The sequence below is a fragment of the Falco peregrinus genome, chromosome 4, assembly GCF_023634155.1.
Source record: "Falco peregrinus isolate bFalPer1 chromosome 4, bFalPer1.pri, whole genome shotgun sequence".
NCBI classification, from domain to species: domain Eukaryota; kingdom Metazoa; phylum Chordata; class Aves; order Falconiformes; family Falconidae; genus Falco; species Falco peregrinus.
The window spans coordinates 3,531,254-3,548,617 of record NC_073724.1 but is presented as its reverse complement, the minus strand read 5'-3'; the positions used below and the strand labels follow the sequence as shown (position 1 = coordinate 3,548,617).

The 17,364-nt window shown below is 47.4% G+C and overlaps 1 long non-coding RNA gene across 1 annotated transcript; it reads right to left on the bottom strand.

Moving 5' to 3' along the window:
- Positions 1–11,526: 11,526 nt before the first annotated feature.
- On the bottom strand, positions 11,527–17,268 carry LOC114012187 (uncharacterized). The gene is made up of 2 exons (XR_003554491.2): positions 14,854–17,268; positions 11,527–14,075 (listed from the first exon to the last, which is right to left on the bottom strand). It is a non-coding gene; the product is annotated as an uncharacterized LOC114012187 (long non-coding RNA).
- Between the last annotated feature and the right edge of the window lie 96 nt (positions 17,269–17,364).

Genomic DNA, 17,364 nt, shown 5'->3' with positions numbered 1-17,364 from the left:
GGAAGTCAAGACACTTGACACAGTCAGTACTATGAGCCAGTTTCTTAACTTTGTTGCGCTTCAGTATTTCATTTGCCGAAAAGAAAAAGCCCTAAGCCCATCAGATTTTAATAAGTGAAAAGCTATATGTAAATGTCAACTATTATAATTTACCTGTGCAAGCAACTGCTGAAAATCTCTATGAATCACACTGGAAATCAGTTTCCAACTTCTTTTGCTGCCTACCTATATCCTCCCACATTCAGCTTAAATTAGAAAAGTTATTATTCATGTTCCCTTTGTTAGGTGGTGTTGCTACTGCATATTTACTTTAACAATGAGTTTACTTCAACTTAAGATAAAGCAATCCCCTTCTCTATTGCCTGCAGAGCAGCTCACTGATGCTTTTGAATTGCAAATATTGTGCTGTATAAATGCTGTTTATGTAAATACTGTCCCCCAAAAAACTCCTCCTTTGTGCTAATATAACAAACACAATTAATCAAAAACCTTCCCTTATGAGTCGAGCCTCCTATTCTATTAGAAATCAATCTGTTGAGACAAGCATGGCCAAAAATCCTCTAATGTGTTAGAAAAATCTCCAGAAGAAAAGCTAGTCTCCTTTATGCCAAAGTAATTCTAAAATAGTGTGCTAATTATAGGTAATTAATCTATGGTACTTTTCACGGTACTCTCTGAAATCGCATTAATCTAAGCAGGATGCTTCTGTTCCTGTTTCAGGAGTGATAACCATCTGGCAAAGAATGGCATTTGCCCATTTGGACAGTCAAAGCGCTTGACCCTGGTGTGACAGCAGGCTGACTGCTCCAGCAAGTGGCCACACCGCCTTGCTTAAAAGCATGGGGAGAGCAATGAGGTCTTAACAAGCAGCCTGAAAGGCTGTTCTAAAAAAGCAATTATCTGTGTAATTATTCCGCTGCTGGATCAATGCAGGAAGCAGAAGCCACATTAAAATTAAATCACTTGATTCGCATTACTTCATATGTTGCTCATTATCTAATGCAATGTCGGAACTGAGGACTAACAAAATGAAGGTGTCCCTAAGTTAGTAACGTGCATGGGAAGCTGTGCTGTGCTGTAAAACAGTCTCTTCTTCTGCAGAGTTATTTGGGGCAGAAGCTCTGTTTATCAGAGTTAACTTTTATATACAGCTCGCCTCTTCTAAGGTCTCTTAATATTTTCCGTCCTCTGAAACACATCAGCATGGAGGCACGGTGTCACTGTTACATGTCCTCTAGAAGCCAGATAGAAGCGAGCTGTAGACAGATTCAGAAGTAGCGCAGAGGGACAAACAAGGGGTTCCATTTGCCGAGTCTGGTCAGAGAAGCCACAGGTCTTGTCCTCGCTGTGAGGACTGTTAGGAGTTCAGTCTATATGTGGCCCCAGGGAGAGCTGGGGCCTGGCTCTGGGACACGTGTGGCCGAGGAAAGCTCGTCAGTAGCCAGCTCGCTCTCCTGCATGTGCTCCTCGAAGCTCCAGAGAAGGAACACCAGCAACGTATTACTTCTTAGGGTTTCTGCAGCTCGGAAACCCCTCTGAACCGCAGAATATGACTCGGTGCCTTATTTCCCCTGGGCTATCTTACCTCTAGGCTAGGATGTAAAGGATGCAAGTGCCCTGCTAGGAACTGGAAGGAGCCCCAGTGCTTGGTACCTTACTAGAGGTGCAGTTTACAGGCTATTGAGGGTGTTAGAGTGATGTTATGTGCGTTACTGTCTGTCTTTAATAAACATAGTATTCCCATCCCCATTCTCTTCTAATGTCAGCAAACAGCATGATTTGCTGAGTATTGTGTGCTGTGCTGGTAAAGAAGTATAAAGTAAGAGCTGGATTTTTACCTCTTAATCCAATTTTCGCATAGAAAATCATCCTGTGGAGTTAGTGGCTTAATACTGAAATTGCGAGAGTTTAATAGTGGCTTTCAGTCATATGCCAGGGATTTGGGATTTTGGTAATTACACAAGTTAATCATTGGAACTTGCACCAGTGAGTGCAGGAAAGTGAACCAGAAGTTCACGTGAATTTGAGAAACGGCTAGCTGTTACAAACAACTCCCAGTTCTCATCAAAATACTCATTCTTTGCTGATGGCATTAAAGGCCTTCCCTCACCCGAAAGAGAGGCACTTCAGGGAAAATTCTTTCTTGGAAAGGAAAACAAATGCCCACCTACTATTGAATGTTGCCACCCTTTTTTGCACTGTAGCTCTGCTGTGCACTACAACATACAAAAAAATCACTGTAACGCTAATTGTAAGTTACAGTAAGAGCAATTAAGTCATATCTGCATGACCTATAAAAAAGACTAGGCATAAATGAAGAGCCTGTATGTGAATGTTTCCAGCTTCTGAGCTCTTTGAATTTTGCATCCAAATTTTGCAGCCTGGGCTTCTCTCCAAGTTTGACAAATGTTAATTAAAAAAAAAAAAAAAAAAGGAAGAAATTGGTGTGATGCTGTTTCTTTTCACGCTGGCTCTCGGCCCGCTGCCGGACTGTCAATGCTGCAGTGTGCCTCCGCAAGGCAGCTGCACGTGCGTGCGTCCTGCCCGCCGCGGGGCTTCATCGGCACAGTTCGGCAGCATGACAGCACGCCTGTGCGGGCCCTGCCTCAGCTCCCCCAGCACCGCTGCTTTCTGCTTTCTTGTTGGTGTATTAATGTTTTACGAAACGGTTGGGTGTTTTCTGACAAAGGCTTGAAATAATACTAGGGAAAAGCCTGGCCTGTGACATCGCTGCCTGTGAACTTAAGTAAACAGGGGATACAAGCGCCAGCTTTTCTGCATGAATACTGTTCATAGGTGGGGAGTTTCCACAGGAGGTTCTGAGATTGCAAAAGTTATTTTTGTCTGCCATTTCCTCCTCTTGATCTGTTTTTCTCTTCAGCAAACACCATTTCCAGGGCTTTCTCAGGTATTAGCTAATACTCATCCATTGCTCCAGGGCTTGGTGTTACTGGAAATGTCTGTCTTTCAGCTGCTTAGTAACAGCCCTACTATTTTGCAAACAATTATTCCCAGGTGACATTGCTATAAGCAAGGTTGAGAGCTTTCTGCTGAGAGTAAAGAACAATTTGAATAATGCTAGTCTTTCACTTACTGGCTAGTTTTACTCTGTTCTTTTTCATTCCTGATCTTAAGTGGTTAAGAGTGGTTGTATCTCAGTACTCCATCCCAGAAGTGGCTGAGACATGCTAGTTATTCACATGTCTTAGCTACTGGTTGTAAAAATCAACAAAGATTAATATTTTAAGGTCAGAACTACAGAATAATTATTTCTAATAATATTCCTCTTGATGACTCACTAGTTGCAATTGTTCATTCAAAATATTTTCCCATTTCTCTGGCTTTCAAAGGATGGCAATACTTGTAATACCATCTTAGTGTTATTCAGGAGTAATGTGAAGAATTAAACTGTGGATTGTAGGCATCCCCTGGACCAAAAGTTTCCCATCCTTCCTCTCTTTTTAGGGCCAGCATTTCTCACTGTTACCTTGGGAGGGCTATTGGAAAGCTTTCAATTTTCAAAGTTGCGGGTCCATGAGCATTTTACCTCCTTTCAAAGAATCCATTTGGGAAAGAATACAAGCCGGTAGTCAGACCAAGGGAGACAGGCCGTTTGTGAAATTTTGCTGGAAACTAGTGCCAAAAAATGGTCAGAAGGTTTCAAGAGGTTTGGCAGCATCTGTTGATCATTGTTTCCTCTGTTATAGGAAGCGCACAAGTTCCCAGTATGATGGCAGGAGGGATTTCTGCCGAGTTTGACAAATGCTATCAAACAACAGGAAAAACAATGGAAACTCTGTGATCTTAAGAGTGTCATTCATTAGTTTTGTACTAATCTGTCTAGCAGCCATTTCATTACAGCCCTCTGTAGAGTGCACATATTATAAGCTCAAGTGAAACATACTTGAAGTTTTTCATTATCTTCAGCTCTATGGTACTGGCAATGAAGAATAAAAAATATTGTTATGAAAAGACTTTGTTCCGGGGGCAGGAAGGTACGCTCGAGGTGTGGCAGGCTTAGAGAGGTTTTTTTGCTGTGAGTATTCCAGTCCTCTGACATTTCTGTTTGAATAAGAATGTACTTAACAATGTGTTTGGGTTGGTGAGATCTCTGTTGAAAAAGAGAATTGTGTTAGAGAAGAAAAACAATCCTGTTGTGAACAGGATTGATATGCAGGTAACAAATCTGAATGGATGGAATGGAAAAGCTTCCTTTAAAAAGCTCTTCTGTATTACCTTTGCTTAAATACAGAAAACACGCCTTTGCATAGATATATTCCCTTTGTCCCTTCTAGTTAATCCTCATGCCTCTCAGGTGCCCAGCATACTCTGTGATGACATTTCGCTCCAAACACTTGAAAATCTGACAACATGACCTGACTGTGGCTGCTGTGGTCCGTCTGTCTGAGCTTCTGCTAACCGGGCTGGAAGCTACCTGGTGCCTCTCTGCAGAGTGCCACGTGCAAGCAGGCGCTGCCGGCAGCCCCGCTGGCACGGGTGCAGTGGAGGAGTCAGGAGGAGAGCAGAAGCAAGAAGCTGGCCCCACTGACCCTGTCGTACAAGCCTTCGCATCCCTGCAGAGTATTTTAGCAAACCCCGTAGGAGACTGTAGAAAGCCAGGCAGACTGAATTTGCTATTACGGCTGCATAGGGAAGGAAGGTGAACATCGTGGTGCTCGTCACTCTCCTGCTAAAAGCAGCTAAGCAAAATTCAGTGCCTCATTGATTGCTCTAATCAGGGGGAGGATAAAGTGCTGATGAAGCCAGGTGGTAACTTCTGTGCCCACAGTGAGTCAAACAAAAAGTAGAGAAAAAACCACACAAGCTGCTCACAAATTCAAGGCTTCTCCTGGTAGACTTGATCTCTTGGCTTGTTCTTGGAGTCAGGCTAAATGATCTTGTGAGTTGGGATTAGCTTTCCTGCCTCACCCGTGGTTTTGAGATCGCCACCGCTTCTCTCTTCATAGGCTGTAACCTTTATGCCTAAAGCCTCAGCACTGTAGATGGATCTGCTTATCTCTTTGTGTGGAGATGTCTTTGTGTTGCAGCTTTCAAAACCCCTTATATTTTGACCACCTGCTTCTGCAAAGAAACTTCTTTCTTACCTGCATCTTGAAGAGCTGTATTGATACCCAGAGTTTCAAAGCAGCGTAACTTGACCTTTACCAGCGTAAGGTTTGGCTAGGAGGAGGGAACCTTTTATTTGTGAAAAAAAGATGTTCTGTCCAGGGGTGGAAGAAAAGAAGAAACGCGAGAAGGTACAGCCACAGGATGTAGCCTTTAGAAAGCTATAATATTCCCTGTAGGACCCAGATTTTTATCCTGTGGCCACATACTGTGACACCCGAATTTGCCATTCCTGGTTTTAAAGAGTGATCCCAATGTAAATCTTCAAGAATATAGCAATGAACAGGACCATTAGCATACAGAAAGATCTCTCTGCGCAACGATAAGTCTGCATCTGAGAAGAAACATGGCATTTATTTTTCAGTTACCCAGAATACAAAATACTAGTTTGTCAGAGCAAGGGACCTTCTGAGAAGCAGAAGATGGAGCTTTGCTGTGATGCAGAAAATTCAACAATGGTAAAGGGCTATGAAGTCTTTTTATGACACTCCATTTTATGGTTCCTCCCAGAGAATGCTGATACCTCCTTTTCACTGTCTTAAGTGTGCTCGCTCCATTATACAGATCCTGATCTTTAAACCATGCTTTGGCAAATGTATCCTTTGTGGCACTTCTGTGATCAATTATGCTTTACTCAGTGCCATAATTGTTTACAACACGCCACAGTCTTCCACTGGGTGAAAACACATTTATTACAGACAATGGTGCCAGTGCTGGTCTGTTCGTATTGGCCATTTGAAAACAAAAGCCAGACAAAAAGGCGTCTGTTTTCGGCAGCCGGTCAGGTTAGTACTGGAAGTCACTTCTTGGTGCTTTTCACCCCGTGTTGGAGAACAGCTGCCAGCACTCAGGGTCCCCTTTCATTCAGGACCACCGCCCTAGAAGAAGCATCCTGGTGGACTAGTTTTGGGGCTAATTTGAGCATTGACCTCACCTTTCACAAGCTGTGCAGGCAAGTTTTCACACTGAGTCATTAAAGCCCTACAAATGGTTTGTACAGTTAGAACAGCCAAACGTGTCAAAATGAGTCCTATTTTTCAAGTGACAGTTGCTATTTTGAGCGGCTGTTTTGCATTACACTTACCAGGACACCCAGGAACCAACGGTGTTTAAGCATCCCTGCTGATCTCCATTCCCACCACATGACCAGCTAGGGCAGTTACATCACTCCTATTGCTGCTCTTCCCCAGAAATCATATTCCTGGGTGCGTGTGTCACCTCATCAGGAGGAAGCAACTGCAGATTCCTATGTAAAGTTGCTTCAGGCGAACAAGGGCATTGCTGTCAGTGGCCAGCCCGAATCGCAGACCGCATACCCCGTGCCTCTGCCTTGGAGAGACCTGAAAACGGGACCCTACGGGCATCTGCAACAGTACCAGCAGCGTGCAAAGCAAAGGCAGACAAGGTTAAGGACCATAAGCACTCCCGTGGAGGATGGACTTGGATGACAAAAGCTGGTGGGTGAGAGAAAACAATTGGGCATGGCCAGACAGAGAAACACTCCTAGAAAAAAACCAGGATGGCTGCCGTGTGGGAAAAGTTATTGGTGGCTGGATGAGGTTGTTTCTGCGATGCAAAGGGACATAAGGTGGCAGTGATTGCAGAGAAAGGAAGCAGAAGCACCGGAGCAAGTGTATTTGCTATGAGAGTGAACAGCAAACGAAAAGCATAATTGATAGGAAAAGGTGCAGCTCGCTTAAAGGAAGGGGGGAAAAAGGTCTCGAGGGTGGGTAGAACAAACTGGTATGAAATCAAAGTTCACTACAGCCTTAACATAAGCTAATGTAAGTCACAGTACGTTCCCCCCAGCGTATGCGCACACACAAACACCCCAAACAAACCAACCTTATGTTTACCAGAACTACCTTTGATGTCCAAAAGCCGCAAGAGGAAATCAAAGGAAATAAGGAGACGTGAAAAAACAGGGGGAAACCAAAAGGTTAGGTGAGGACGGAGGCGAAGCGGCTTCAGAAACAGATACACAAGCAAAGGAAATTATAAATGGAAGGGGGGGGGGAGGGAGGCAGAGCCCAGTGAGCTGAATACGCTGGGATAATGCTGGTTTTCGCATAGACCTCCTTTGTAAGCAGGTCTTCCAGCTCTGGTCTGTGAATAGCTGGAGCTGTTCCAGCTGTTATCCAGGGAGAGACTACGTTATCTGCTGCAGCCCCAAAGAAAGAGTTCAGCACAGTGTAAACTGTTGCAGAGTACAAGCAAGACCCTACTTGAAACAGCTACAAGTCGATAAAATCATTGCTGTTTGGCTACTACCTTGAGCAGAAAGGGTAAAAAACCTTCCTACAGTAACTCTTTCCTGAGCACTGTTCTCCTCCTTGCCTTTTTCCTCCCTCTTGGGAGATGAACAGCATTTATCTGCTGCTATCCGGTAGATAAACAGGATTTTATTCTTGGATTTGGTACAGCCAGTATAATTTTTGCAAGCAATAGGGAAATTTCAAAGAAACCTAAAGCTGGTTTACAGGGTTTTTTCAGTTCAAGGGGTAACTCTGGTGGACTTCCTGTTGAACACTTCCTTTTTTTTTTCCTGTTTGCAAGTGCAAATTGGCTGTTGAAGGGCAGAACCCACAATTACCGCTTCAGGCAAGTTTAAAGGCAGTTCTATTTAAATAAAGTTAGTTGGAAAAACATCCATTGGAGACCTGCTCCTTGAGAAGAGCCATAAGCTAAATTTAAAGTTGCTTCATATAACTCAGAAAATAACTTCTTCCTTGTTTCTTCTTTGTCCCTACTCCAAAACTGAAGATTTGTGACAACATGTTGGTTGAAAATACTCTGGTGTAACCAAATTCAGGTGGAGAAACGGCCACATGACGAGACCAAAATGCTGTCCTCGAAGCAAGCCAGTTGCAGAGCTCAAGCTAGGGTTCAGCTGGAGTGCTGCCTGCCTCCCTGGCATCCTGCCCCAGAGCCACAGACCAACCATATGTCCCCATGCCTGGACCTGTGCCAGCCTGCCTGGGAAGACTCCTGGCTCCACGGAGATCCACCAAGCTGGAGATGGCGATGCCTCATGGGCTGCCTACACCGGCTCCGAAAGCCTCGTCCCAGCTTTAACAGCCCCGTGGGTGGCCATTGGGGTGAAGCCTGCCTGGAGGTGCAGGAAAAACCAAACACGCAGCCCTGGGACCTCAGTGTTACTGCTGGCTTAGGCAGATCCAGCGAGCGGCTGCCGCAGGTAGGCTCAGTTGCCCGTTTGGTTTCCTCGCCTGCACCTTTCTAACCAAGCCCGCACGGGTTGCCCACGTGCAGCAGCATGACGAGCTGGAACAGCTCACAGATCCGGCTGAAAACCAATTCTGCGGGACCCCCCTGCCCAGCCCCCTACGCAGCCGGCTCAGCAGCCCCTGGGGAAGAGAAGGGACAGGAGACAGAAGGCAGGCAGGCACAGGGGAGTGTTTGCTGGCAATCCACGGCTAAAGCAGCTGGCGGGCTGGCTGCAGCCTGCAAGGCTGGCCGCTGATCCCCATCAGCCACCGACGGCTCCCGCCAGTCCTGAAGGGTTTCACCAAGCAGGCAGCCCAACGGTACGTAATAACTAAACCACTCTGCTAATTACTCCCGTACTTAGCGTTTCTTACATTTGAATTTGCTCTTGAGAAGTCCTGTCAGAGAAAAAATTAAGTGATCCCACCTCCACCTCACAAAAGGTTTTCATTTCGAGAGAGAACAGATTCCTTGCTCCTCACGCCCCTCCAGGCTCTCTTGAATTTGATTTTGAAAAAGACCTTCACAGCTAAATTAAACGTTGGACAGGAGAATGGCAGAATGCCAGGCACTTTATCTCATAATGTTATAATAAAGATCTCCTATAATATTATTACCCCTTTATACTCATTTTGGCTTTTTCCCTGTTGTCTTGGAACACCTCCTTTGTCATTCATTGATTTTATTCTTGATAATAGTGTTACCCTGAAACACTGGATAGACTGAGGCTCACGCACATTACCGTACAAGAAGAGAAGCAATCACATTCACCCACGGTGCTTCTCAGTGCAACATCCGCTGCCTTCAGTGGAAGTCGCACCTCCTCTCTCCATCGCGGGCTCTAATACATGCGGAAACTGGGAGCTCAGGGAGCCTAAGCTAAAAAAGACCAGAGGCTGAGGAAGCAAGAGAGTAGGAACCACCGCATACGTCTGCCCCCTTCCCCTGGCATCCATCCACGCCTGGGCACTGTCACTACAGGGCACGTGGCTAAATCGCTCTTAGGGCAGCCCCAGCACCGCCAGTTTCATACGTTACACAGCGCCTGAATTTGGCTATGGAAGTCATAAGAATTCGAATGTGAATCTCATGGAGTTTTTGCCATCGACTGAAGCTTTGTGATTAGCAAACTACACACCATCACAGATCATACTGCGCACTCACTGGGGAAACATTCCTCAGTCAGTTCCATTTCCCTGTTGAAGCAGCTTTATGCACTATTCATAATGCTGTATAGAAATGGCATACATGACATTACATGCACATAAAGATTCCCTAAAAAAATGAAACACTTGCTAATCTTGTGGGGACATTGTGCTAAAAGTGGTGTATCCATCAAAAGAAAACCAAATTCCATTTCATGCAAGCTCATCAAGAAAACATACACAATATGCAACCATTTCACAGCTGCCAAAAGAGATCAGCCTAATTTCTTTTTTTAGCTAGAAGGGGAAATCTAACCAGGCAAAGCTGTTAGAAGCCAAGAAGACTATTTAAAAAAAAAAAAAAAACAACAAACCAAACCACAAAAAAAACAACCAACAAAAAAACCCCCAAAACCAAGTAGAAACCATTCACAGTGTCATCCAAAGACAGAAGAGTTTGTCAGTGAAATGCATGCACTGGGCCAAGTGGAATACTTGTGATATTAATCTGGCTGCTCGTGATGCACGTCAGTTAGAGAATTTGTTGGCACTGGGTTGTTTTGTAATCCTGGGAACTACAGCTACAGGAAACGTTTTGTACAGTTCTGTTTCTGGTATTCCTCTGTCCTTATCTCTCCCATCCTTCCCCTTCTCTGTCCCCTTCCCAGCCCTCCCCCATGCAACAACTGGTTGCATGCTAACAATATTTCTCTTTGTGCCTATGCGACTGCCGTTAGATCCATGCATATCTCATGGAATTTGAGGCTATCATCTGTCTGCATGTACTGGGTAGTCAACAACTCCCACAGACCAACCATTCTCCTCACCCCACCCAGCATTCATTTTCTTAAAAATATCTCAGGAATGGTTATGAGACCAGTGATGTGGAGACCAGTGATGAGTGCCATTCCTCAAGGGTCGGCACTGGGACCAACGCTGTTTAACATCTTTGTTGGCGACATGGACACTGGGATCAAGTGCACCCTCAGCAAGTTTGCTGATGACACCAAGCTGTGTGGTGGAGGAGGGAAGGGATGCCATCCAGAGGGACCTTGACAGGCTTGAGAGGTGAGCTCATACAAACCTCAAGAAGTTCAACAAGGTCCTGCACATGGGTCAGTGCCATCCCAAGCACAAATACAGGCTGGGCAAAGAACGGATTGAGAGCAGCCTGGAGGAGAAAGACTTGGGGGTGTTGGTGGATGAAAAGCTCAACATGACCCGGCCGTGTGCGCCTGCAGCCCAGAAAGCCAACCATGCCCAGGGCTGCATCACCAGCAGCGTGGCCCGCAGGGCAAGGGAGGGGGCTCTGCCCCTCTGCTACACCCTGGTGAGACCCCCCCTGCAGTGCCGCGTCCAGGTCTGGGGACCCAGCACAAGAGGGACACGGACCTGTTGGAGCGAGTCCAGAGGAGGCCACGAAGATGCTGAGGGGGCTGGAGCCCCCCTGCTGTGGGGACAGGCTGGGAGAGCTGGGGTTGCTCAGCCTGGAGAAGGCTCCGGGGGGACCTTAGAGCAGCTTCCAGCACCCAACGGGGCCAACAAGAAAGCTGGGGAGAGGCTTATACAAGGGCATGTCGTGACAGGACAAGGGGTGATGGCTTTAAGCTGACAGAGGGGAGACTTAGATTAGATATTGGGAGGAAATTCTTTACTGTGAGGGTGGTGAGACACAGGCTGCCCGGAGCAGCTGTGGGTGCCCCATCCCTGGCAGTGCCCAAGGCCAGGCTGGACAGGGCTGGGAGCAGCCGGGGCTGGGGGGAGGGGTCCCTGCCCGTGGCAGGGGGGTGGGACTAGATGCTCTTTAAGGTCCCTTCCAACCCAAACCATTTTATGATTCTATGAAATTAGTGCCAAGAGAAGCCCTCCCACTCACTTCCCCAACCACCCCCAACTCACACACTATTAGAAACCCATTGTTGTGGTTTAACCCCAGCTGGCAACCAAGCCCCACGCAGCCGCTCGCTCACTCCCCCCACAGTGGGATGGGGAAGAGGATCAGCAGAGTAACAGTGAGACAACTTGTGGGTTGAGACAAAGGCAGTTTAATAGGTAAACCAAAAGCCGTCCATGTGAGCAAAGCAAACCAAGGGATTCATTCGCTGCTCCCCAAGGGCAGGCAGGGGCTCAGCCATCCCCGGGACAGCTGGGCTCCAGCACACGTTGCAGTTACTTGGGAAGACAAACACCGTAACGCTGAACGTCCCCTGCTTCCTCCTTCTTCCCCCAGCTTATATACTCAGCATGACGCCATACGCTATGGAACATCCCTCTGGCTAGTTCAGGTCAGCTGTCCTGGCTGTGTCCTCTCCCAATTTCTTGTGCTCCCCCCAGCTCTCTCGCTGGCAGGGCCCAAGAAACTGAAGAGTCCTTGACTTGGTGTAAACATCACCCAGCAACAGCCAAAACCATCAGTGTGTTATCAGCGTCGTTCTCACCCCAAATCCAAACCACAGCACAGCACCAGATACTAGGGAGAAAATTAACTCTGTCCCAGCTGAAACCAGGACAGCCATTCAGCCCAAAGACAAGCCAGGTGTTAAGATCATTTGGAAAAAATGCGTATTTGGACTGTGGGCAGGGTGGCTGGATTATCCTGCCCCGCAGGAGAATAAGAGGCACTGGGCCGAGATGGAGGGAGGACAAGGGCTGCACAGTCCTTGCCCTGGCTCCACTGGGAAGCAGAGTGGAGAGCGCACAGGCTCCTCCTGGGGATGATGGCAAGCAAGCTGCCATATAAAAGACGGCTCCAGGAGGCCTTGTGCCTTGGATATACACCTAGCAATCAAACCTTTTCCACTCTCTGGGAGAGGGCAATTAATGACTTACTCTAGGAGTAAGTGATCCCGACTTACTCTTGGAATAAGTGACCCATGCCCAGCTTTGGATCCCGGTGCAAGTAGCCCTTACAGACACTACGGGGATATGCTTATGTTTTTCTGTGACTGTGGTGCAGTCACTCTTCAGTCCTGTGTGGCTTTCAGCCGCTTAATTAACCTCTTGGGAGCTCAGTCACTGCCTCTGAACAGGGGGATGTATCCCTAGCTAGGTATTCCTCAGGTGAAAGAAGTGATATTGTTATAATTACTACAGCACCATCTTGCAAACGGACTGCTTGTGCTTCGTTACCTACCACAGATTTAATCCATGAGCATAACAGTCTTCCCTCTGTGTTTTCACAGCCTGGCTCTTCAGAAGGCCCTTTGTTCCCAACTACAGTGATAAATGGGTTTTAGCTTTATTTTTTCAGAGGGAAGCTTATGTGATTGTGCTGTCTGTCATCTGCCTATGCTGATAAGTTTTTAACTGCCACAGCCAATTATAATTATTTCCAAAGAAAAAAATCACTAGAGGCAGACATCTCCATGATGATTATATTTCTATGGATTTTATGAAAGACAGCAGCAGCCTGGGCTGGGGCTGGGGAAGGAGGAGGGAGAGGACAGAGCGCAAGACCGCACAGAGAACGTGCCATGTCAAGGGAACCTGGGAGGCCCCAGCAGATGCTCAGCCCGTCGTGGCCGAAGGCAGCCAGCCAGCCAGTGTGCAGGCGCTGGAGTCAGTCGGCATGGGTGTCCCTCCAAACGGCTCGCAAAGATGTGCTGCCTCCAGCCCGCTGGGTATCATTGCACAGGGGACATCACCGCGCCTGCAGCTGCCGCGGTGCAGAGGGGGAGCAGGCACAGACCTTTCTTCTGCCGGCCGTGACGGAGGGAGAAGATTTTGTTGTTTTGATACAGGGAGTGGCATTATTTTGCCTTGGGCCCGTACTTGCAGGTTGCAAAACCAGGATGGCGGCTGGGCTGGGCCACGCTGGTGGGTGCCTCCAGGGAGGACAGACTGGCTAAATGCAAGGCATGGTTAGAATATGCTTCGTGCTGTAGCACACTGAACGTGATAGGTGCATTAGTCACAACTACTTGTGACGTGGGGGACAATGTGTTCTGTGTGCTCAACCTGCCAGTACACTAATGAAAGCTGCTAAGGCCAGGTTTGTAAATGCATTTAGGTGGCTGAGCCAAGACATTTGAAGATAGGAAAAGCCTAATTCTTTTTGACATCAAAAGGGATTCTGACTTACACTGCGTGGAAAGTCATGCCTTTAAACAGCTTGCAAGCTATGAACCTTTCTTCTTAAATATTTTAGAAGAATTTTCCCTCTCTCCAAGTGAATCTTGACTGAAATGAGAGGTTTCTGGAACTGCCCTTGAGAACTGAGTAGAATATTACAGTTTTTGTTTAACCAAACCATTCCCTGCAATGATACATACTGTTTCACCATTACAGAACTTTCTTGGAAGGGGCAAAACGCCTAGGGTGAAAGCAGATCACCGTCTTCACCACCTATAAGCGCGTTGATAATCTGACCCATTTCTCCAGAAGTCTCACGTAAGTGGAGGGCAGCTGCAGATAACACCCAGGCTGTCTCAGGCAGTGGTCTGCAGCGGGTGTTCGGTGACCTCAACTGCAAATCTTCTCACTCGTAGCAGGAGAGTGTTTCACTGGCTGGGTTGTCAGTGGCCACAAAGTCACTAAAGGGCTGAGCTGTGTGATGAATCCCAGCAGCTACTGTGGCAGCTGAATAGAGAATGCAAAACAAAAACTGAAATGCAAAAAACCGGCATTCAGATACACAACAGGAGCAGAAAGAGAGTAAGTCAGGCAGGGGAGGGGGGAGCATGAAAGAAGCACTATTTCCCTAAAATAGTTTTGAAATGGAAGAAAAATGACTGCATTTTAGCCCTACCAAACAACTGTGAAAAGTTAGCGCTTTTTCACAGCATTGCTTTATTTTTTACTAGGTCTCCAGCCACTATTACTCAAAGTCAATTCAGGCTTTGGTCTTTGGAAACATTTTTAATGTGCTAGTGCTTAGAAGGCCATTAATATTTATAAATGTCACTTGAATCCCATTTTTACCCTCTCGCTCAGGCAGGATCTCTTGTAAGAAGAAAATATTGTTGCTTTTCTTTTCCACTTTTTTCCCCCCACCGTTTTGTTTTTTTAAAACTATAGTAAATTCAGGGTCGAGCCTGTTCTAAAAATGTCATATTCTATAGAGCTGCAATGTACAGTATTGGTAGCCTGCCTATGCCCCCGAGACAGGTCTCGGAGTTAGATCTCAGGCCTGGAGAAATGGAGTCTATAATCAGCTCTGCCACTGGCTAATTATGCAACCTTAGTCAGTTCTTTAACCTCCGCATGCCTCGGTTTCCATATCAAAAAAGAAAGGGATCACAGGCTCCTCGATGAGTGCTTCGCAGCAACTGAAGGAGAACAAGGTATCACCCATCACGTTGCTGCAGCACTGTGACTGCTGGGTACGGATGGTTTCTGCGAGTGTTATGATCCCTACGTTGAGCGAGTCCAGGAACACAGATGGAGGTCTGGCCGCTGCATTTCTTGCTGATGGAGACAGCCCTCACAGTCAGTTTGACAAATCACAGCTACAGACACCCTTTGCTTTAGGCATGCAGGCTTTTATGTCACTCTTCAGCGTGTTCCTGCCAGCCACAGCAGTTGCTGCCTCCTGCACATTGGCTTGTCTATGTGATTCACGCCTGTCGCAGCTTTGCTTGCTGACCCCGATGATCGAAGGCGCTCCAAAGAGCAGTAAAAGAGCAGATCAGTGCCTAGTAGTGGGAATAAAGTAGTTGCCTAATTTAAAGACCAAAAGTGTGCGTTGGAAGTCATAAATGAGGTACTCACGCACAGTTTTCAAACTATATGATGTATTGCTTTTGGAGCACTTGGGCCCAAAAAGCAAGTCAGAGACGGGTCTGTCCTTTTCACAGCTTCTGAGGTGTGTTTCTGTGCCAGCTTCTAGGGTGTGCACGCACTCCACGCATTGGGTGGAGTACCGCAGGCCAAAAGGAGAGGGAAGTGGTCACGGTGATGTTAGGAGAGGTGGTTAAAAGCATGCAGCTCTTCCATTACAGCAGGGTTGGCTTTGTGTACCTGGCTCGGAAAGGAAAGCAGCAGTGCTTAAACCTTTCTCTCAGCAAGCATCAGAACTGCCCTGTGCAGCCCAGCCCTGCTTCCTGAAACCATCAGCAAGCAGAGGCATTGCACACTTTTCTCAGCAGCAGAAGGCAGAGCATTACAAGACAAAATATTGCAGATGCACACCTAACTGGATGGCACAGCTACCCCCCCCCCAAAAAAAAAAAAAATAAATTCAGGGAAACGGCATGCATGGAGAGTTATCTGTCGGGGTTCAGTAGCATTGGAGACAGCACCTGACAGAGAGCAGCACTCTCACACACAAGACTCCTGGCTGCCTGAAATTTCCCATGCGCGCCGTTTTGCTTTTAGGCTAGTGTGGGTGTATTATGTGCTACCTTAGCAACAGCGACAAATGCGTGCTGCAGCTGTAGCCTTCTCTTCTTTGCAGGAGGAGGTGAGCTCCCCCACTTTTCTTACAAACATGTGGCACAGCTCCCCACAGAGCCGACCCTGTCCCCCAGTGTCTGCCTGCAGCTCTCGATGCGTTGGCACTCAGGCTGGGTGCAGATGCGTGAGCTACAACTAAAGCAGACATGTCTTCCCTACTACCCTCTGCTCCAGCCTGTTTCTTCTGGCCTCCAGAGAACATCATCTGAATCAGTTTGGCAGGAGCAGGATCAGCTGCTTCATGCCAGCCCCCTCCATCGTTCCTGGAGTCAGACGGCTCCCGCTGCTCAAGGCTTTTTACCAAACGTGAATGCTGGAGGATGTCCGAGTGCTTTATGAGTATCTGCAGAAAACAAACACAGTACTCAAGGCACCGGTATCCATTAATCGCTCATGGAGGGGCTGGGGAAGAACTTAAGAGGACAGAACCTCAGCGAGCAGGTGGTGGGGCGGGGGGAAGAACCCCCCAAGCCATTGTTAATGCACCAGCTAAAAACCACCCTAAATGTAGTAAAAGCACGTGAGACACTAAAACTATGGCAATTCAGTTTTTCACAGAGTTTTGACTCTGCCCTGGCTTTTGTCCTGTCGAACTTTGGGACTTGTAAAAACATAAATATATGTAGTTCTATGTGCACGATGCCCAAATCTATTTAAGTCCTGTTTTTAATGCTTCACCAACACATATGCCTGAGAACAAAATATGCATTTAGAGTGCAAGTATTTATAGATCCAAAATCTTGAGGCGATTCTACTGTAAATCGGCAAAAAAGTCCTAAAGAGGGCTACTTCAGGAGGGAAAAAAATAGAATTTGTTAAAACAGTTCTTAAAATAGTTAAGCGTTACTGAAAGGAGGTAGAAAGAGCATTTCTCCCCACTTCTAATGGAAGGGCAACAAGAGATCGCTTAGAGAATCAGTGTTTTGTGCTGTCTTAGAAAGCCTGGCGGCCCGGCGGAGCAGGGCGAGTCACCCGGCGGCCGGCGCTTGGCGGGAAAGCGGCTGCGGCGCCGCCGTCCCCTCAGCGGGCCGGGCCCCCCTCAGGCACCGCCGCAGGAAGGGGGGCTCGGCGGGAGGGCGAGCCCCCCCGGGGGGGGATTGACCGCGTTCAGGATCAATAAAGCGACCGGGGGGAGCCGCCGGAGCAGAGGGAACGGGAGCCGAGCCGCCCTGTCAGCGCTTCCCCTTTCGTTGGGCTCGGCACCCCCCTCGTCGCGGCCCCGGCCATGTTAGTCCGCCATGTTACCCAAAGCGCGACCTTCGCCGCTGTGCGTGCAGGGAAAAATAAACCATGACCGTGGAGCTCAAGTGGCCAAGCAAAATGTGTCCCGATAATTACTAAAGAAATAAAATAAAATAAAAATAAAAATAAAACCCCAAACACCACCCTCAAAAAAATCCACCCCAAACCCAAACAAAACCGAGCTTTGTTGAAGCTGTTCCCGCGGGCTGTTCTGGCTCCCCCGAGGAGGGCG